The sequence below is a fragment of the Marmota monax genome, unplaced genomic scaffold (assembly GCF_021218885.2).
Source record: "Marmota monax isolate L192 unplaced genomic scaffold, Marmota_monax_Labrador192_F-V1.1 WCK01_AAM20220418_F8-fsc00048, whole genome shotgun sequence".
Taxonomy (NCBI): domain Eukaryota; kingdom Metazoa; phylum Chordata; class Mammalia; order Rodentia; family Sciuridae; genus Marmota; species Marmota monax.
This window is the reverse complement of record NW_026694895.1, coordinates 9394596-9417473: the sequence shown is the minus strand read 5'-3', so window position 1 is coordinate 9417473 and position 22878 is coordinate 9394596. Positions and strand designations below refer to the sequence as shown.

Below are 22878 nucleotides of genomic sequence, written 5' to 3'. Positions count from 1 at the left end.
CAACTTAACCAAGACCACAGAATATCTTTTTCCATCCTTTTCTTTCAATCTGTATTTATCTTTCCTGGGGAAGTATTTCTTGTAGGCAGCACACTGTTGAGTCTTGTTTTGTAAGTCCATTTAGCAAGCCTATCTTTTAATTGAGGAGTTTGATCCATTTACACTCTAGGTTACTATAAATCTATGAAGACATATTACTGTCATTTTGTTAATTTTCTTCTGGTTGTTTGAATATTCTTTGTTCTTTTCTTCCTCTTTTCTTGTTTACCTTTGTGGTTTTGTGGTTTCTGTATTGATAAGATTTGAATATATTTGTTTTGTATATCTGCTTTAATATTGAGTTTTATATACTTTTGCATGTTTTCATGGTGACAGTATTCTTTCACTCCTACATGAAGGACTCCCCTAAGAATCTTCTGTAAGGTCGGTTTGGTGGTGATAAATTCCCTTGGTTTTTGCTTGTCTTGGAAAGTATTTATTTCTCCTTCAGTTCTGAAGAATTGTTTTGCTATGTATAGTGTTCTTGGCTGGCAAGTTATTGTTTTCTTTTAGAACTTTGACTATGTCATCCTATTTCCCACTCCTGAGCAATCTGCTATTAATCTAATGGGAGTGTCCCTTAAATATGACTTGGACCTTTTTTTTTCTCTGTTTTTACAATTGGTTCTTTGTTTTAGACTTGACAGTTTGAACATAATATGTTGAACTTTTTTGGTAGAATCTCTTTGGGACAATTTGTGCCTTCAGGGACCTGGATGTCCATTTCTTTCCTAAGGTTGAGAAAATTTTCAGTAATTATTTCATTGAGTGGAAGTCTATGTATTTTCCCTTCTATTCAACTTCTGGACTCATCATAATTCAGAAATTGGTTCATTTAATGAGTATCTCATAAGACTCAGAAGTTTCTTCATACTTCTTTTTTTAAATATGTATTTTTTAGTTGTAGATTGATACAATACCCTTATTTTATTTTTATGTGGTGCTGAGGATCAAACCCAGTGCCTAACGTATGCCAGGCGAGCACTCTACCACTGAGCCCCAGCCTCAGCCCACTGAGCCATAACCCCAGCCCCACATTTTTTTAAAACTTTTTTTTATTTTTGTTTCAACTGGATTATTTCAAAAGACCTATTTTAAAGCTCAGAAATTCTTTCTTCTACTTGATCTAGTCTATTGTTCAGGCTCTCAACTATATTTATTAACCTTAGGAAGTTCTTCATTTATAAGATTTCTGTTTGGTTCTTTTTCATGACCCCTACCTCCTTGCCAAATTTCTCATTTATATCATGAATTGTTTCCTAATTTCATTGAATTACTTGTATACTCTTATATCTCATTGCATTACTTTTATTTTTTTAATATTTATTTTTTAGGTGTAGATGGACACAACACAATGCCTTTATTTTTATGTGGTGCTGAGGATGGAACCCGGGTCCTACCCGTGCTAGGCGAGCGCTCTACCGCTGAGCCACAATCCCAGCCCTCATTACATTACTTTTAAATCATTCCTTTGAATTCTTTTTCAGGCATTTCATCAATTCTTTTTTCTTTGGGGTCTGTTACTAGAGTTACTATTTTTTAGGGGGTGGGGAGATATAGTATTACCTTGCTTTTTGGTACTTTCTACATCTCTGTGTTGATATTTATACAACTGCCAGTTCAATTTTCTCTACCAATTTAAAAGTGTGGCTTTGAGCATAAAAGACTTCCTCTGAAATCAGTCTTACAGTGTTGGTTTGGTAGGCTATGTTGGCTTTGGTTCCAGTTGTGCTTTAGTATAGTCTTTATTTCATTTCTTCTAGTGGGTGCATTGCTTATGGGAAAGCCCATCTATTTCCTCAAAACTTGCAATTCTGGGAACAGCAGCCCTGGTGGTTGTGGTGCACAGCAATGGGATGGAATAACAACTGTGTGGATATGCCAGTGGGCCTAGATAAGTAAGTGCAAATCATTGTATATACATGGCAAGGAGTTTCTGTGGACTTCAAAGGGGTAGAGACACACCAGCATGCCTGGCAGTATGGTTAGGTGCATTTTTTAGCCATAATAGAGCATTATTCAGTATCAACAGGGCTACCTAACAGCAAGGGTATTCCAATGGGCCCTAAGTGGGTGGAATATAGATTGCACAGCAGCAGAGGCAGGGTTCCTATGCAGCATGGAGCACACTTGTCAGTATCTGAGGACTGAGCAGAGGTGGGGTCACTCTAGCATGCCTGGGTACAATGCATCATAGTTCAGGTGTGTGTTGGTCAATCTGCAGGTCTTGTAGAATTGGAACTGTTCCAGTAGCCTATGAGAGTGAGTCACACAAAGTAACAGGGGCAGGGCACATTTGGTTTTTGTCTCAAAATGGTGTGATGCAACAGCAGCCTGGGTGGGAGAGGTCACTATGTGAACTGAGTTCCCCCTCTGGAGCAGTACAGTGGTGTGTACTCCCAGATAATTCTTCATCTAAACTCAAGGCATACAAGGTCCGTAGAATTCCTAGTCAGACAAAACTTTAGATGTCCTTGGAGCCAGTGTGGACTCTTGGGCACCCCTTTGCTTTTCCTACAATAGGAGTTCTTACCTGGATTCAGAAGGATCTGAATAGGGGCAACAGGGCAGGTGATGCAAGGCTCTTTGTTCCTTTCTTTACCAAACCATCCTGAATCTCTACTTTAGAATTTCTCCATTTCTTCTGCACTGTATCCCAGCATTCTTCCCCAAATAGTCCAGCCGAATAGTTGCTGTTTATTTTTCATTCTTGATCCTCCTTTGTGGAAGGAGAAGTGCATCTGGTGCTTCTCATCAGCCATCTCCCTCCCTTTCCAGAATAATACTTTCAAAGTGCTGAGGGAAAATATTTGTCAACATAAAATTGGATGCCTAGTAAAACTTTATTTTAGGCCAAAGTTTTAAAAACAGTCAATGGTAGATAGTTTACCACCAAGACATAATCTATAAAGGAACTTCTAAAAAGAAAAAAAAAATGAAATTAGTCACAGAATAAATGGAAACAATTTCAAAAGAAAAATCTGAGATACTGAAAGAATGGTAAGTGAAAAAAATATTGGCAAATGTGAGCAAATTCCATAAAATTTATATAAAATACAATTACTCCTACTATCACTAATAATAATAATAGGTTTTATTACATCTAATTTTTGAGGTTGACAAAGGGACAAAAATAAATATTAGACCTCAATAGTATGAAAGCCAGGAAAGGGAATATCAATATGAATATTAAAATTTCCAAGGCAACTTATGATTTAGATATGAGGTGTCCCCCAAAAGCTCATGTGTGAAACACTACAAGATTACTCAGAGGTGAAATTATTAGATTATGAAAGTTATGACCTAATCAGTGTATTAATCCACGATAGGGATTAACGGGGTGGTAAGTGCAGTCAGGTAGGGTATGGATGGAGAAAGTAGGTCACTGGGGGCATGCTTTAGGTTTTATATTTTGTTCCTGGTGAGCAGAGGTCTCTCTTTCTTCCTTGGAGCAAGAGAGAGCTACTTTCCGTCCCCCAGGATGTTCTGCCTCACCTCAGGCTCAGATCTGTGAAGTTGTTCAACCATGGACTGAACCTGTGAAACCATGAACCAAAATAAACTTTTCCTTCTTTATGTAGTTCCTGTCAGGTCTTTTGGTCACAGCAACCAAAAAAAAAAAAAAAAAAAAAAACGTCTAAAACAGAAATCCACCGAAATATTATAAAACTAATGTATGATACTCAATCCAATACAAGGAGAAAAATGGAGTAAGTTTCAAATAAAAACTACCAATTTATTTTTAAAACAAAGGGGTTAAAGTATAGAAAACAATGGGACAAATAAAAAACAAGGTAAACTACACAGAACAAGTCTAAATACATTAACAATTACAATCCGTAGCACTTTGAAAACATAAAGGTGTGAAAAGGTTGAAAATAAAAGAATAGTAAAATGTCATGCCAGGCAAATAACATGCAAACAAAAGCTGAGGCAATGTTAACGTGACAGGAAGGTCAATGCATAATAAGGAAAGGTTCAGCTCACTAGAAAAATGTAAAAAATGTTCAACCTCATTCCTTTCACAAATATAAAGTTCAATAAAATTGAAGAAATTTAGAAATTCACTATCATAATAAATTTTAAAATATATTTGTCTATGTGAATAACACAGCAATTAGAGAATATGCATTTTTCTCAAATGATTGGTCTCAATAAATTTCAAAGAATTGCCATCTTGGAGACCACATTCTCTGACAAATAAATAAATTCAGCAGCAGAAAGATCAATTTTGAAATTATTTTACATGTTGAAAAATATCTTTGAATAACTCATGAACCAGAAAAGAAGTACTTTTAGCTTTACAAATATGAATATAATAAACTTATAGGATATGTAATCTTAGATACTTGCATTGATAAGAAGAGAAACTGAAAAGTAATGACCTAGGCTTTCAATATAATGAATTAGAGAATGAACAACAGCTTTACAAAAAGGAATAATGAGATAATAAAGGTAGAAATTAATAAAATGAAAATGTCCATTCATCAGGTAGTATGATCAGTAAAATCTGAAATTGTTTCTTTTAATAGGCCTATAAAATAGAGAAACTCTGGAAGTTAAAATTTCAGTTAAAAATTAAAGAGAGAAAGCAGAAATTAAATGACATTATGAGTTAATAAGAAGGAGAGATTGGTAGTGTAGCTTGCATGTGTGAAGCCCTCAGTTCAATTCCTAGCACCATAAATGGATGGAGAAATGAGGTGGTATATGCCCACAAATCAAGTTTAGATTTAAAAGATTAGAGATACTATTAAAAGGTTTATACAATAAATTGTGAACTCTATGATGAAATGTATGAATTGCTAAGAATTACAGCTTACCAGAAATGACTCAAGAAAACACTGAAATCCAAAATAGTCCTGTAAGCATTAAAGAATAAAATATTTAATATTTTATATCTGATCTCTGTATTTGTGGGGCTGAGGATGGAACCCAGGGCCTCAAAAGTGCTAGGTAAGCACTCTAGCACTGAGTTACAATTCCAGCCCATAGATTTATTTTTTATTCACTTGACTCATTCATGAGAAGAAAACAAAGAAGAAATACCTTTGTAAAATTGGAATAGAAGGGAAGTCCTTAATTTGACAGATTATCCAAAGTTTGCAGCAAATATTCTTGCCAATGAAATACTAGAAGCACTTTCTTTAGAGTTGGAACCAGACATTTTAACATTTTCATGACAATCCCAGTCCCCACCCAAGAACAGGGGGAAAAAATCTAAGCATTGAAAAGGAAGAAACAGAACTGCCTTTATTCATATATGACATATTGTTTACATAGAAAAACTCAAAATAGTTCTGAAGTAAATTATTAGAATAATAGGAAAGTTTAGCAAAGTCACAACTATAAAATCAATATACAAAAATAAGTTCAATTTTTAATGCAAAAAAAAATTGCAAAAGTACTATTTACTACAGTAACATAGCATATATATTGTATATATAGAAATAAAAGTACCAAAAATGTGTCAGGTGTCTATAAAATCTATAAACTTTATTGTGCAATATTAAAGATAGGAGATTGTACTAATATGTTAGATTCAGTATAATCAACATGTCAGATTTCTCCAGTTTGATTTATAGATCAAAGTGATTCCAGTGACAAACACTAACAACATTTTGAGGAAATTGACTTGATTCTAAAGTTTATATGGAAAAGTGAAGGGCCTGAATGGCTAAGGTAATCCTAAAAGTGAATTTACTGTGTCAGATAAGATATTTTATACAGCTGTAGGATTTAAGAAAATGTTATATTGGCAGAAGAATAAACAACCAAAGGAATAAAATATATTGCTTCTAGATACTTAAATATGTGATAAAACTTTTATTTTTCCTAAAGCAAAGGAATGATGGATATAAACTTGAAGGTAATGATTCTCTCTGGGACAGGAAGTTTGAAACTAAAGAGTTAGTATGGATTTGTGTGCCTTTATTATTATGCTTAATAACTCACATGTATGTTATATACATATTATATGCATAATATAATTGTATTGTTGGCCTCCATATCCACACATTTTGCACCCATGGATTCAACTGCAAATTTAAAATTTTAAAAATTTTATTTGGACTTAACACATAGACTTTTTTCTTGTCATTATTCTCTAAACAAAGCAGCTATTTACATAGCATTATATTATGTTAGGTGGTATTAAAAATAATCTAGAGATGATTTAAGGAATGCAGAAGGATATATTTAGGTTATGTGTAAATACCAAATAATCTCACATAACAAGACTTGAATATCTGAAGATTTGGATAGCCACCAGTGGGCCTGGAACCAATCCCCCCATGGATACCAAGTGACGACTGTGTTAGTTTTCTAGAGTTGCCATAACAAAATACCACAGACTAGATTTGTTTTAACAACAGATATTTATGTCCTCGTGGTTCTGGAAAAGTAATTTCAATATTAAGGTCCTGGTGGATTTGGTTTCTCCCAAGGCCTTTCTCCTTATTGCATATGACCTCTTCTCTCTGTATGCCTATGTTGTCTTTTCCTATTCTTGAAAGGCACCAGTCTTATGAGATTAGGGCTCCACTCCTATGACCTTCTTTAACCTTAATTATCTCCTTAAAGTCTCTCTTCTAAAATAGTCATATTGAGGATTCGGGCTTCAATGTGTGAGCTTGGGGAGAAATCAGTCCAATTCATAACAATAATTTTTAATTAAGAACTTACAACTCACGCAGTTATCCTTTTTATTGTCCAGAAGTTCTTAATAACCTGTTTTGGAATTTCTTTTTGTATTTCTATGAGAAGAGCATTTAATTAAAAGGACCTATACAATAGTATAGAAATAGTTACATAATTTAACAACATATTCACAGATCACTTATACATCTGAAAAGTATACATTTCAACCCAGTAGATTAAAACTCCCAAGACTCTTCAATACACCTAGTTGAGAAGAAAATGCTCTGAAGTTTCTGAGTATTCTATTTAATCTTAGATAGTCTCAAGTCTTTTCAAGATTTTTTTCTTCCATAAAGGGCTAAAAGAAATGCTCATTATTTTTTGATGTTTTAGAAGAGAATGTTAAAGAACAGTACTTACTAGGAAAAAAAATGTCTAAATATAGTTTTATCACAAGAGCTCAGATTTTAGCACACAAACAAAAAGCTACAGATTTAATTTGCAATGCAGTTATATTTTACAATTTCTTGCTTTGCTCAGACTGAATGGCTTAGTGGCTTAATATTTCTCTGTACTAAGGTTTTAGAAAATGCCAACATGATTTAATATAATTTACAATATTTAAACCTCTTTTTCTTGCCTGAATGTAATGCTTGACTTTAGAATGCTTTTCTTTTGACATCATATACTTCACAAATAATGTACTTTGGGAGCCACCTAAAACAACAGCTTATTAGCAGACAGCATTCCTGTCTAGTATGTTCACCTTTTTTATTTTAAGAAGTATGTCAATAAGAATTAATGGAAGCTTTAAAATGTTTTGTACAATAGAAATATTTCATCAATTATTCTGTATCTTGTCAAAGCTTAATGGCCTGAAAGCTAATAAATATATTGATAATATTGTCAGATAAAAGCTAATGTTTACAAATCCTGATTCTATAAAGAGACCAGGTAGTATTTATTTGCTTAGGTTTTGCATTTGTTCCTCAAGGGATATAGACATGCATGATGTATTCTATAAGAGGATATTTCTGTTGACCTTTATATACCTTCTTTTTCCCCATTCTCTCTGACTTGGGTCAAATTATTGAAAAATGGAGGAAACTATATTTTTTTTTTGCTGTAGTTTACCTCAGTCTGGTATAATATATTATATAAATTTGCTTATTTTCTCACAAACTAGAAACTGCTTTATTGGGTTTCTTTAATGGAAGAATGATGCTGTTTGGCCTCAGCAACTTAGCAAGGTCCTAAGCAATCAGTGAGACCCTGTCTCTATATAAAATACAAAAAAAGGCTAAGGATGTGGCTCAGTGGTTAAGTGGGTTCAATCCCTCGTACCAAAAAAAAAGAAAGAAAGAATAATGCTGTTTATTGCAAATGTTGATTTTTCTAAAAATGCAGACAAAGTTCACATTACAAAAGGTTTTTTGGAATACTTGATATCACATTTTGCTATTGCCATGGTTATTTCTGTAATAATAACAATGTAGACAGTACACAGCAACAAAGCATAAATTCAAATTTCAAATTTTGTTACAGGTTTTGATTGATTTTTATTAACATAATCAACTGAGGAACTGCCAAATACTCTTTTTTTTAATATTATAGACCAGTGTTTTTTAATATGTTGTGTCTAGACCTGTACTTCTATAAAATTACCTGGAGGTATTTGTTAAAAATACAGGTACCTAAATGCTACCATCTTTCCCAATCAGAATATCTTCAGTCTAGCCTGAAGTCTGTAATTTAATAAGCAATACGGGTAATTCTTAAGTACACTATTGTTTAAGAACAACTGATACACATCATAGCCCCAGTATTGTACAAGCTTTGTCCCTGCTTTTTTGGATGTGTTTTATACTCCAAATTATTTCCTAATGTCCTCCAGTTTTTTCATGTCTTAAGTCAAACAGCAACTTAAACCAAGGAGAACTAGTCTCAGTTCTGGCTCTGTATTAAGTAGCCTTCCCTACTTTAGATTACCTGAAGAATTTCTGTTCAAATGTTATTGGTCCATTTTCTGTTGTCAGTACCACAGCCTAAGTAAATTTTTGTTTGGATTTTTGGTTGTCTTTCTTTTTAGATATACATAACAGTAGAATGTATTTTGACTATTATACATACATTAAGTATAACTTCTCATTCTGTAGTTGTACATGATGTGGAGTTATACTGGTTGGATATTCATATGTGAACTCATATGTGAACTAGGAAAGTTATGTCTGATTTATTCTACTGTCTTTCCTGGGTAAATTTTAATGTAAAGAAGTTTCTTTGGGCTCATGGTTCTGGAGGTTCAGGGTGGAGGGGCCACTTTTGCTGGCAGAGTTCCCAGGCAAAGCAAGACATCACATGGCAAGAAACAGAGAGCATATGTGTATGTCTCATCTAGTCTCTCTCCCTCTTCTTAAAAAGTCACCAGTATTTAATCATGAAAGCTCCACCCTGATGATTTTATCTAATCCTGATCACTTCCCAAGACCCCAGTTTCTAAACACCATAGTCAAATTGTTTCTACCCTCTTAATGCTTTGCAATGGGTATTAAGTTTCAACACATGAACCCTTGGGGGACACTGTCAAACTATCACCAGCCTTTATAGCCTGTGTTCGTGTTTATTAGGCTTAGAATATAATTATCATTTGTAAAATAGGGCCACTCTTTGTTATTGTGAGCATTGGAATTATTATCTCTTGATTCATTTAAAGAATGTTAATTTAGGGGACAATGCTTAAAATGAAAGATTCACTTTATTCTTGTATTCATTGGAAGTGCAATTTGGAGAAGTTTAAAAGAAATCGTTGTACTTCAGTCTCTTGAATATATAGCCTATAATTCTCTACTAGGAGGCTCAATTCTTTTCTGCATTTCTGGGATTGAGTTAGTTCCAGAAATATTATAGGCCACAGGACTTTTGATCTTCTTTTTGTTATATAGAGACCAAGGGAGCTAAAGAAAGAAGCCTTCTAACAAATTGTTCAGCTTTCACTCCTGTAGGAGTTTCTGAATAAAAGAAAATAAGGAAATAACAGCATGTCTTAGAGAATTGAAAAGTTTGGCATTCCATTGCAAAAGTATTCATTCCAGTGTAACCTTTTAAATTTAAGTCCACTTAATCTGTTTTAAATAAGTTTCAGAATCTTCTTCTCTTCCAAGCACAAATCCCAGTGGTCCAGGAGGCTGAGGCAGGAGGACCGTAAGTTCAAAATCAGCATCAGCAATTTAGCAAAGCCCTAAGCAACTCACTGAGACCCTGTCTCAAAATAAAAAATAAAAAAGGGCTGGGAATGTAACTCAATGGTTAAGTGTTCCTGAGTTCAATCCCCAGTACAAAAAAAAAAAAAAATTAAAATTTTGAAAAATTAAATCTCCTCTCAACTCCTATTATACTAATATTAAGAAATGTCACCTCCAGAGTCAAATAAAGAAAGTAAACAGTACCTTATCAGACTTCTTTGTTCCCTAACTAGTTAAAATAACAAAACTATAAAGCAATGCAATCTATGATCAATATCTCCCTTTCCCAGGCTACTTGGAGGCTGAAGCTGTAGAATGCATAGTTCAAGCGGAGCCTGGGCAACATATTGAGATCCTAACTTTAAAAATAAATAAAATAAAGGAGGGCTGTGGGTGTATAGCTCAGTTATAGCATGCTTACCTGGTATAAACACGGGAAGGAGAGAGGGAGGGAGGGAGGGAAAAAGGTAGGAAGATCAGAAAGGAGAAATGAGTGAAATTTGGGTATTCTTATATGGTTACCATAGGTGGAATACATCTCTCTTTTTTTAATATTTTTTTTTTACGTTGATACAGCAGGAGTGGGAGCCGTTTATTGTAGGACAGGAGGGGTATATATACATTCCACACAGCTTATCTTAATTAACATAAACTAGATACAGCAGTCAACCAATAAGGAATCTCCACACTTAATGGCTCACTGGCTCCACCTCACAAACCACTCCCCCTGGCAAAATGCCAGGCGCCATCCTGACTTGTTTACAGACTCTAGCACAGTCCCACCAACAATGTACAGTGTTCCCTTCTCCCCACATTCTTACCAGTATTTATGATTGTTTGAGGTTCTTGATAATTGCCATTCTAACTAGTCTGAGATGAAATCTCAGTGTAGTTATGATTTACATTTCTGTCATTGCTAAAGTTTTTGAACACTTTTTAATATACAAGTTGGCCATTTGCATTTCTTCTTTTGAGAAATGTCAGATAGTTCATTTGCCCATTTATTGATCTGGATATTAATCTCTCAGAAGTGTAATTGGCAAAGATTTTATTCTATTCTGTAGGCTCTCTCTTTATGTTCTTAATGATTTGCTGTGCAGAAGCTTTTTTTTTAGAACTTTGTTTTGAAATTAACTGTCACTATAATACCATCAAAATATGAAGTATTTAAAGATAGATTTAACAAAATATGTGCAGAAGCTTTTTAATTGGATGCCATCCCATTTAGAGATTCTTGGTTTTATTTTTTTTTTTAATTTTTTATTGTTGGTTGTTCAAAACATTACATAGTTCTTGACATATCATATTTCATACTTTGATTCAAGTGGGTTATGAACTCCCATTTTTACCCCATATACAGATTGCCAAATCACATCAGTTACACATCCATTGATTTACATATTGCCATACTAGTGTCTGTTGTGTTCTGCTGCCTTTCCTATCCTCTACTATCCCCCCTCCCCTCCCCTCCCCTCCCCTCTTCTCTCTCTACCCCCTCTACTGTCATTCATTTCTCCCCCTTGTATTATTTTTCCCTTTCCCCTCACTTCCTCTTGTATGTACTTTTGTATAACCCTGAGGGTCTCCTTCCATTTCCATGCAATTTCCCTTCTCTCTCCCTTTCCCTCCCACCTCTCATCCCTGTTTAATGTTAATCTTCTTCTCCTGCTCTTCGTCCCTACTCTGTTCTTAGTTACTCTCCTTATATCAAAGAAGACATTTGGCATTTGTTTTTTAGGGATTGGCTAGCTTCACTTAGCATAATCTGCTCTAATGCCATCCATTTCCCTGTAAATTCTATGATTTTGTCATTTTTTAATGCAGAGTAATACTCCATTGTGTATAAATGCCACATTTTTTTTATCCATTCGTCTATTGAAGGGCATCCAGGTTGGTTCCACAGTCTTGCTATTGTGAATTGAGCTGCTATGAACATCGATGTAGCAGTGTCCCTGTAGCATGCTCTTTTTAGGTCTTTAGGGAATAGACCGAGAAGGGGAATAGCTGGGTCAAATGGTGGCTCCATTCCCAGCTTTCCAAGAAATCTCCATACTGCTTTCCAAATTGGCTGCACCAATTTGCAGTCCCACCAGCAATGTACAAGTGTACCCTTTTCCCCACATCCTCGCCAGCACTTGTTGTTTGACTTCATAATGGCTGCCAATCTTACTGGAGTGAGATGGTATCTTAGGGTGGTTTTGATTTGCATTTCTCTGACTGCTAGAGATGTTGTGCATTTTTTCATGTACTTGTTGATTGACTGTATGTCCTCCTCTGAGAAGTGTCTGTTCAGGTCCTTGGCCCATTTGTTGATTGGGTTATTTGTTATCTTATTGTCTAATTTTTTGAGTTCTTTGTATACTCTGGATATTAGGGCTCTATCTGAAGTGTGAGGAGTAAAGATTTGTTCCCAGGATGTAGGCTCCCTATTTACCTCTCTTATTGTTTCTTTTGCTGAGAAAAAACTTTTTAGTTTGAGTAAGTCCCATTTGTTGATTCTAGTTATTAACTTTTGTGCTATGGGTGTCCTATTGAGGAATTTGGAGCCCCACCCCACCGTATGTAGATCGTAGCCAACGTTTTTTTAATATTTTTTCCGGTCAACACCCAGAAACTGCTCTGTCCTGGCGTAAGTGTGATAATGACTTTATAGCACTGCCAGCCCTAGGGTCATACACTATACCTAATTAGTTCCCCAAATCTTCCCATATCTTGTGAGTTTTCTAATAAGTACCTAGTTGCTATATATTTTCTTGTTTTCTGCCAGGACCCTAACTCATATAGCATATAAATTAAATTAAAACTTATTTTCCATTCCTTTCCTAGATTCCTTATGTCATCCACTGACCCCACACATTAATATAATTACTAAAATGTGCTAGTTTCAGATATCAAATGCAAGTACAAGAGTATCTTTGTCCTTCCTTTATTTTCACTCTAAAAAATTCCTTTATTTTCAGGCCCTCTATACATCTATGGAATGAAGAATGTGTGAAATCAAAAAAGATTGATATTAAGGTAAACTGTTTAGCAAAGGTTTACAACCCTTGGCAAACTGATTACCTGGTCTTCTTAATATAGTTGAACTTATTCTCTGAGTATATAATGAATGTGCATCTTGTGGGTCCTGTTCTTCTGTTTTCTATTTCTTATATTTTAAAAGATCATTGTGGGCTTTTGTTTTGTTTATAAATGTAGAATTTCTTGTCTAACAGACTCTCCAATGGAATCCTAATATATAGAGTAAATCAAAGAGAGGAGCTAGTTCCAGTTAAAGCAGAGTTAGCACCTAGGACACATTAGGAAAATTACTTCTTAGTATCTAATACCTGTACATACTAAATATTTGTTCCTGTCATCTATTCTCCAGCTCCAAACTTTACACCATCCCAGCCCTGTGCTGAACTGACATAAAACAGTAATAAATAAACTTCTCCATTTAGCCATAAAACAGTAATAAATAAACAAAACTTCTCCATTTTGCTAACAAAGTTTGTCCTACCGATATTCACCAACATAATCAGAAACTGATTATAATGAAATCTTTGCTTGCATTTCATCTGGGCAGAAAGATTTTCAAGAAAAGTTCTTTTTTCAACAGCATTTGTAATTTCCATCTATCATGAAAACTGATTTATTTATCAAACTGATTTATCATTGAATTAAAGGTATTTACCTTAAGAACTGTGGGAAAACTTCAGTTTAGCAGAAGAATCTCCCATATTAATGTAGGGTAAATATCACTATTTGGTAAATATGATCTCCTTTTCTCTTTTACCTACTGTTTTGTAGGAACAAGCCTACTGAAACTTGGAAGTGTTTACATCATATACTATAAATTATATCTCTTTCACCTTCCATTTAATCTCATTTTAAGGCAAAAAATGTATCCTTTTTATGATATTTGGAGTATAATTCTGTTCTGCATCCATTCTTCTAACTCAGTGCAGATACTTTCTAGTTAATGGAAAACAATATTTATTTAACTAGATCTGCAGAGATCCACCAGTAGGGAGTTCTAATAGACTGGCCTTGTGAATTGAGCCATAACTCTGTGAATAGTTATTCAGTCAATAAAAATATATTTGGTTTTTGAGTTATCATCTAGCTTTTATATAGCCATCTGGTCCACAAGGAGATTTTGAACAACTTTGCAAAATGGCTTCTTGAAATCAAATTTATTATGTCTAGAGCACTTTTTAGAACTGTTAGCCAAGTAATACTGTGAAAAAATGATTACGACTAGTCTGACAGTATGTATTCCTGGTGAAGCAAAACTAGTTCATAATTATCCTTACCTTCCTTTCTAAATACGTGTAGTACTCATCAATGTCTCTTAGAAATCTGCAAAGCTTAACAGCATGGTTTAAGACCTAGCTGCTTATAATCTGAGTCTCTATACTCTTTTCCTTTAAGGGGGAAAAAAAATAGATATAGTTTCTAGACTAGTTTCTTTAGTCCTCCAGCATTGCTTCTTTCTCTTCAAAGATTCTTCAAAGATTATCATCATCAATCAACTCATTTCAACTCCAGGTTCTCTCATTCATTTATTTCAGGAAATCTTGTGAGTCAAGATGCTTAACTTTAAAACAAAAAGAAGATTTTTACTACTGTTTCTTCGCCAGTCTGAGCCTATGATTTATTCTTTATAAAAATTTTTACATTGTATTGATTTTAGGCTTACAGAAGGGTTGAAAAAAGTGGTAAAGAGCATTTCCATATGCTCTTTACCAATTTTCCCCTAAAATTAAGATCTTGCATTAATTATTCTTATAACATTGAGAAATAGTATTAGTACTAAAACTATAGTCTTGTTTTGCAGGGGAGGGATTAAACCCAGAGGTGCTTTACCACTGAGCAACATCCCCAGTCCTTTTTATTTTTTATTTTGAGACAGGGCCTTGCTAAGTTGCTGAGGCTAACCTCAAACTTGTGATCCTCCTGCCTCAGCCTTCCTGAGTTACTGTGATTACAGATATGTACTATCAGGCCCAGCTAATTATAGATTTTGTTAACTAAACTACAGAATTTCTTCTGATTTTGTCAGATTTTTCATTAATGTACTTTTTCTGTTTCAGGATTTAGTGCAGGATTCCACATTACATTTCTTTTGGAATTCCTTAGCCTCACCTTATCTTTCATGACCTTGATACTTTTACCACTATTAAAGCATTTTGTAAAACAACCCTCAATATGGGTTTATCTAATATTTTCTCCTGATTAAGTTGAGATTATATATCAAGGGGCAAATGCTTAGAAATGTTGTAGCCTTGTAAGTGCATTATAGCACGGGCACATGATGTTGGTATTTCGTATTATAAATAATATTAATGTTGATCACTTTTTTTATTTGTTGGATTTCTGCTTTGTGACATTGCTGTTTTCCCTTTGTAATTATTTGGAAGGAGAAACTTTGAAACTATGCAGATATTTTCTTTTTAAACTTTCACTGACCATTTTTAGTATTAATTGATGAATCATGTTTGCTACAGTTATTGTGGGATTCTAAAAGTGATTTTTTATTTCCCTCATTCCTTCTACATTTTATTAATTGGAATTATTCTCAAAGGAACAGTTTTTCTTTATTCATTTTAACAGCTTTATTAAGATATAATTGACATGTACTGAATAGCACATTTGTAAAGAGTACATTTTGATATTTTGACATATTTGAAACCATTACTACAACCAAAATAATGAACAAACACATAACCATCAAAATTTTTTGCATTCCTTTCTAAATCTCTCCTTCCCCATTCTCCCTCTCTTTTTCTATCCCCAATTACTATATTATTAGTTATTATTTTATGGCATTCTATATAAATGAAATAATACAGTATATATTCTTTGTTTATTTGGCTTCTTTCAATCAGGGTAATTATTTTAAAATTTATTGTTGCTGTTTCATGGATCAGCAGTTCCTTTTTTTCATAGTTATGTTCTACTACACAGATATACCACAACTAGTTTATCTATCTATTGATCTGTTTATGGATATTTAGATATTTTCCATTTTGGCTATTACAAATGACAATTCTAGCCTACCTTTGATTAATGTTAACAAAATTTATCTTTGTCCATAACTTTAGTTTTTGCATATTATATCATATTTAAAATGTAATTTTTATAGGCAGCATATACTTAGATCGTGCTTTTTTAACATAATCTGACAACCTGTGCCTTTTAATTGAAGTCTTTACATCATTTACATTTATTAAGATCACTGATATGATAAAGTTTAAAATGTTGTTTTTCTTATTTGTCCCATGTTTCCCATTTTACATTTGTTCCATTTCTTCTTTGTTTTTTTTCCTCTTTCTGCCTTCTTTTGAACTGAGTAATTTTTATGATTCCATTTTTATTGACTCATTAGCAATTAACTGTTTTGAAACTTCAGTCATGTTTTAGGTTTTATAGTATACACTTTTAACTTTTCTTCATCTACCTTGAAGTGATGTGATAGCATTTTATTTATAAAATCAACACCTGAACGAATATACTTCTATTTTCTCTCATCTGGCTTTTGTGGTATAGTTGTTATATATTTTATTTTCTTATTTGCTATAAACCTCATGCATGTTTATTTTAAATAGTCAATTCTTTTTAAAATTTTTAAATAGAAGAAAAATCTCTTACATTTTTACCCATGAAATCACCTTCATTTTTTTTTTTTTTTTTAGAGAGAGAGAGAATTTTTTTTTAATATTTATTTTTTAGTTTTCGGCGGACACAACATCTTTGTTTGTATGTGGTGCTGAGGATCGAACCCAGGCCGCACGCATGCCAGGCGAGCACGCTACCGCTTGAGCCACATCCCCAGCCCGTCATCTTCATTTTTGAAAGATGTTTTTACTATATATTGAAAAGTTTCTGGATTTGATGAAAACTATAAACTCACAGACTCAAGAAGCACAATAAATCTCAATAACAAAAAGTATGATAAAAACAGAACTACCTAAGGCACATCATAATTAAATTGCTCAAACCAATGATAAAGAAAGAATAGCCTTAAAAACAGCTGGCAGAGGCTGGAGCTGTAGCTCAGTGGCAGAATGCTTGCCTAGCCTGTGTGAGGCACTAGTTTGATCCTCAGTACCACATAAAAATAAACAAATAAAATAAAGGCATTCTGTACATCTACAATTACAAAAAATATTCCTTAAAAAAAAAAACAGCTGGCAGTAGCGATGGGACATGTTATAGAAAGAGGAACAAAGTTAAGAATCAGTTTTCTCAATGAAGAATAATGCAGGTGGGGAAAGAGTGGACCCTCATCTCTAAAGTACAGAAAAACAAAACGTTTCATCCATTATTTCTTTTTTCTTTATTAACATTAATTGTCCATGTTAATGGGGTTCTGTGTGCTAGTTACATAAATGCATACAGAATTCATTGATGAAATCCAACCACTCTGTTTGCACCACCACCACTTGTTACCTTCCCAATCCCTTGTAGTCACTACTTTCAGATTGACTTTTATTTGAGTTTCTACATATAAGACAGAGCTTACAGTACTGGTCTTTCTGTGCCTGGCTCAATTTCACTTAACATAATGGCCTCTCTTCCATCCATTAGGCTGTAAACGATTTTGTTTTTTCTGTTTGTCTGAGTAATACTCCTCTGGGTATATATACCACATTTTCTTTTTATCCATTAATTTGTTGATGGGCATCTATCAGCCATTATTTCTTTTAAAAATTATTTTTTGTCATTTGCTATCTTCTTTTATTGGAGGATTCCAATTATATATATAGTAGGCTATTTGAATGGATCACTGATGCTTTGTTCATTTTTAGCCTTCTTTTTCTTTATTTTTTCCTGTTTATTTTAGGTTTTATCATTATATCTTCAATGAGTTCGTTAATCTTTTCTTCTATTTTATCTAATGTCTTCTAGTGTATTGCTCATCTCAAAGATTTTGGTTTTCATCTTTAGAAGCTCACTTTGGATCTCTGCAAATGTGTTTTGTATATCTATTTTTTGAACATATAGAATACAGTTAGCTATTAATGTTAATTTAGCTATTAGTGTTCTTACTTGAAAATTCTTTAATCTGTGTCAATTCTATTCAATTGATACTTTTTTATGTATTTTTTTAGTTGTAGGTGGACACAATACCTTTATTTTATTTTTATGTGGTGCTAAGGATGGAACCCAGTGCCTCACATGTGCCAGGCGAATGCTCCACCACTGTGCCACAGCCACAGCCCTTAATTCTTTTTACTGAAATTGTTTGAGTTAATTGTAGATTTGTATGCAGTTTTTTTTAACACCCAGTATTGAATTCAGGGGCACTCAACCACTGAGCCACATCCCAAGCCCTATTTTGTACTTTATTTAGAGACAGAGTCTCATTGAGTTGCTTAATGCCTCACCATTTCTAAGGCTGGCTTTGAACTCAAGATCTTCCTGACTCAGCCTCCTGAGCCACTGGGATTACAGGCATGTGCCACTGTGCACAGCCTGCATGCAATTATAAGAAAGAATACAGGAAAACAAGGTTTGGTGGCATATGTTTGTAATTCCAGCTACTTGGAGGCCGAAGCTGTAGAATGCATAGTTCAAGCCGAGCCTGGGCAACATATTGAGATCCTGTCTTTAAAAATAAATAAAATAAAGGAGGGCTGTGGGTGTATAGCTCAGTTATAGCATGCTTACCTGGTATAAACATGGGAAGGAGAGAGGGAGGGATGGAGGGAGGGAGGGAAAAAGGTAGGAAGGGAATGAGGGTGGGATTTTATGTACCCTTCATCAAGATTGAGTTTCCCTCAATGATAACATCTTATAAAACTGTAATAAAACATCACAACTACAATGTATTGATAGCATACACAGATCTTGTTCTTATTTCTCCAAATTTATTTATATTCATTTGTGTGTAGGTATATATTTAGTTCAGTAAAATTCTATCCCATTTGTAGGTTTACATATCTAATTCCAGAACCAGGGTACAAATTAGATCCTCATATTGCCCTTTACAACCACATCCACCTCTATCTTGCCCCCACCCCTAATCCCTATAACAATTAATCTGTCCTCTACTTCTAAAGTTTTGTCATTTCAAAATTGTCATATAAATTAAATAATAGAACATGCAATCTTTTGAGATTGGATTTCCTTCACTCAACATAATTCCCTGGCTGTTCATCCAAGATTGGTCTTTCTCCTCATTATATGTTATATTTTCCTTCATTTTTGCACATCTGATCATCTTTACTAGATGTTAAACACTGGGATTTTTATTGTTGTATTCTGAGTATTTGTTTATGCCTTTAAATATTCTTTAGCTTTCTTCTGGGGTGCATTTCAACTACTTAGAAAAAATAATTTGATCCTTTCAGACCTTACTTTTGAGACTAATTTGTTAGTACCAAAGCAGTGTTTATGTCTTTTTATTTCCCACTACTGAATAGGACACTGCCATGTGTTCTACCCTGTACCTTGAATGAAGAAGTGTTTGAGTTCCCAGTTCTTTGTGACTACTATTCCCTTCTTCCTTTCAGGGGATTCTTTCCTCAGTCTTAGTTTTTTTCACATGCATGCAATTATGAATATTCTGCTTAATACTCAAAGGAAACTACTGCGGATTTCTGCAGTTCTTTCTGTGTGGCTCTCTCTTCTCCAGCACTCTCTATTATAAACTCATATTGCCTTGGTGTCTCCCATGACTCCTGAGACACAATTCTTTAAAGGGTCTGCAAATTAAGCTCCAACTAGGTTCACCCTCTCTGCATGCAGCCTAGAAATTCATGTTCAGTAGTAAGCTAGGGAAGTTTGGGGACTCATCTCATTTATTTACTAAGACATCACTTTCTTTCAATGGCACGTTTCATATATTTTTCCTGCTCCTTGTCTTTTTGTTTGTTTGATTGGTTTGGGTTTGGGATTTTTTATTTGTTTTGGTTTTGGTTTTTGCTTTGTGTTTGTTTTAGATTTTTTTGTTGTTGTTGTCTGATTCAGTCTTCATCAAATATATTTTATGATCTAAGGTATATTTTCTTTGATCAAGTAGATGAAAGCAAAAAGGAAATTGAATTTTCTTTTTTTTTATTTTTTATTTTGTGTGTGTGTGTGTGTGTTAGTGTTCACCCAAGTAAAAATCTTTTTCTTATTCTTGTTGTTCCAATAATAACTATGAAGGTTCATAGCTTCAGGATTTTTTAAAACTGGACTTCATTAACTTTTCATTTATTTCACATGCTTTTTCATTTTCCCTTCCTTCTTTTCATCCTAACTTTCTTCCTTCTTTCCATCCAATAGATTTTTTTGTTTAATTAGAGTATTATAGTTATAGATAGTAGTTAGGTTCATTCCAACAAAATCATATATATATAGAATTTGGTTTTTGTTCATTCTTCCCTCTTTTCCCTACTACACTCCCATTCTCCTTCCTCAATTGTACTAGACTTCCTTTCACTCATCTGCTGTTTATTTTTGATTGGTTCTTCTTACTCATACATAAAAACAAAATTGTCTGTAGTATATTTATAGATGCCCTAAGATTATTTTTTAAGAATCATTCTGCATTTCCTCACCTTATCTATTACTCCACTATGCTCTCAATCTCCTTCTACACTACTGATCTTACCTATATCTTTATAATATGCTATCCATTCCTCCTTCTTTTCTTTATTTTACTCTAGCTTCCTCATATAAGAGAAAGCATCTGACCTTTGAGTTTCTGGGTCTGGTTTACTTTACTTAGCAAGATCTTCCCCACTTCCATCCATTTGCCTGAAAATGCCATGATTTCGTTCTTCTTTGGGCTGAGTAGAACTCCATTGTGTAGGGCATCTAGGTTGATTCCATAATTTAGCTATTGTGAACTGTGCTGCTATAAACAATGAGGCACATGTATCACCATAGTATGCTGATTTTAGTTCTTTCCAAAAACTACTAAGGAGGGTGAAAGCTGGTGGTTCCATTCCTAGCATTTTGAGGAGTCTCCAAATTGCTTTCTAGAATGGTTTTACTAGTCTGCAGTCCTACCAACAATGAACAAATGTACCTTTTCTCTCAAATTCTTGCCGGTCTTTATTATTGTTTTTATTTTTGATAATTGCTATTCTGGCTAGAATGTGGTGAAATCCTGGTAGTTTTTATTTGCATTTCCCTGATTGCAAGAGATGTTGAACATTTTTTATACATTTGTTGGCCATTTGTGTTCTTCTTTTGAGAAGTCTCTATTTAGTTCTTTCTCTCATTTATTGATTGCATTGTTTGTTGAGTATTAATTTTTTTGAGTTCTTTATATATTCTGGATATTAATCCCCTGTCAGAAGAGTAACTGACAAAGATTTCTCCCAATTCAGTAAGCTTTCTCTTCATGCTCCTAATTGTTTCCTTTACCAAGCAGAAGATTTTTAATTTGATGGCACCCCACTTACTGCTTCTTGGTTTTACTTCTTGCACTTTTAGGAGGTCTTATTAAGGAAATTGGTTTCAGCACCAATATGATAGGTTGCTGACCCTAGGTTGTCTTCTAGCAATTGCAAGATTTCTGATCTAATACCTAAGTATTTGAACCATTTTTATTTGACTTTTGTGCAGAGTAAGAGATATGAATCTAGTTTTATTTTTCTACGTATAGCTATCCAATTTTCTCAGCAGCATTTGTTAAAAAGGCTTTCTTTCTGTATAATATATTTTTCACACCTTTGTCAATTATCAGGTGGTTGTTGTAAATATGTGGCTTTTTTTTTCTGAGTCTTCTGTTCTGTTCCATTGATCTTCATGTCTATTTTGATGTCTATAGCATGCTGGTTTTGTTAGTATAGCTCTGTAGTACAATTTCTGATTAAGTATTATGATGCTTCTTGTGTCACTTTTCTTGCTCAATATGGCTTCGGCTATTATGAGTCTTTTTTTGGGGGGTGGGGTGCTGGGGATAAAACCCAGGGCCTTGTACATGCGAGTCAAGCACCCTACCAACTGAGCTATATCCTCATCCCCTATTTTGGGTCTCTTATACTTCCAAATGAATTTAATAATTGTTTTTCTCTAATTCTGTGAAGAATGTCATTGTATATTGCTTTTGGTAGAATGGTCATTTTAACAATATTTACTCTGCCTATCTAAGACCATGGGAGGTCATTCTATCTTCTAAGGTCTTCTTCAATTTCTTTCTTCAGTGTTCTATAATTTTCATTGTAGAGGTTTTTTACCTCCTTAGTTAGATTAATTTCCAAGCTGGGTTTTTGTTTTGTTTTGTTTTTAGGTTATTGTGAATGGGATGTTTTTCCTGATTTCTTCCTCAGTTAAATTCCTGTTGAAGTATAGGAAAGCTATTGATTTATAGGTGTTGGTTTTCTGTCTTCCTACTTTGCTAAACTCATTTATAAGCTCTAGAAGTCTTCTGGTGAAGTTTGTATCGTACCCACAAACAAATAGTTTGATTTCTTTTTTTCCTATTTGTATTCTTTTAATTTCCTATTTTTTGCCTGATTGCTCTGGCTAGTGTTTCAAGAACAATATTGAATAGGAGTGGTGAGAGTAGACAACATTGTCTTGTTCCTGATTTTATAAGAATGCTTTTAATTTTTCTCCATTCACTGTGATGCTGGGCTTTGGGTTTGTCATAAATAGCCTTTATGATGTTGAGGTAAATTCCTTTCATTCCTAGTTTCTCCAGCATTTTTAACATGAATGGGTACTGCATTTTATCAAAGGGTTTTTTTCTGCATTTATTGCAATAATAATATGATTCTTATCCCTAATTATGTTTAAGTGGTAAGCTACATTTGTTGATTTGCATGTGTTGAACCAACCTTACATCTCTGGGATGAAACCCACTTGATCATGGTGTATTATCTTTTTTGATGTGTTTTCCAATGCAGTTTGCTAATATTTTATTAAGGATTCTTGCATCTATATTCTCCAGCCATATTGGTCTGTAGTTTTCTTTCCTTGATTTGTCTTTGTCTAGCTTTAGTATCAGGATTAGACAGGCTTCATAAAA

General features: G+C 33.9%; 1 protein-coding gene across 6 annotated transcripts in view; it reads left to right on the top strand.

Moving 5' to 3' along the window:
- Positions 1–22878, top strand: part of Mbd5 (methyl-CpG binding domain protein 5) — a 416793-nt gene that overhangs the window by 293912 nt on the left and 100003 nt on the right. For all 6 annotated transcript variants that reach the window (XM_046426967.2, XM_058573479.1, XM_058573478.1 and 3 more), the window contains one exon: positions 12881–12938. The gene's annotated coding sequence lies outside the window, so the exon portion shown is untranslated. The remainder of the gene's footprint in view (positions 1–12880; positions 12939–22878) is intronic.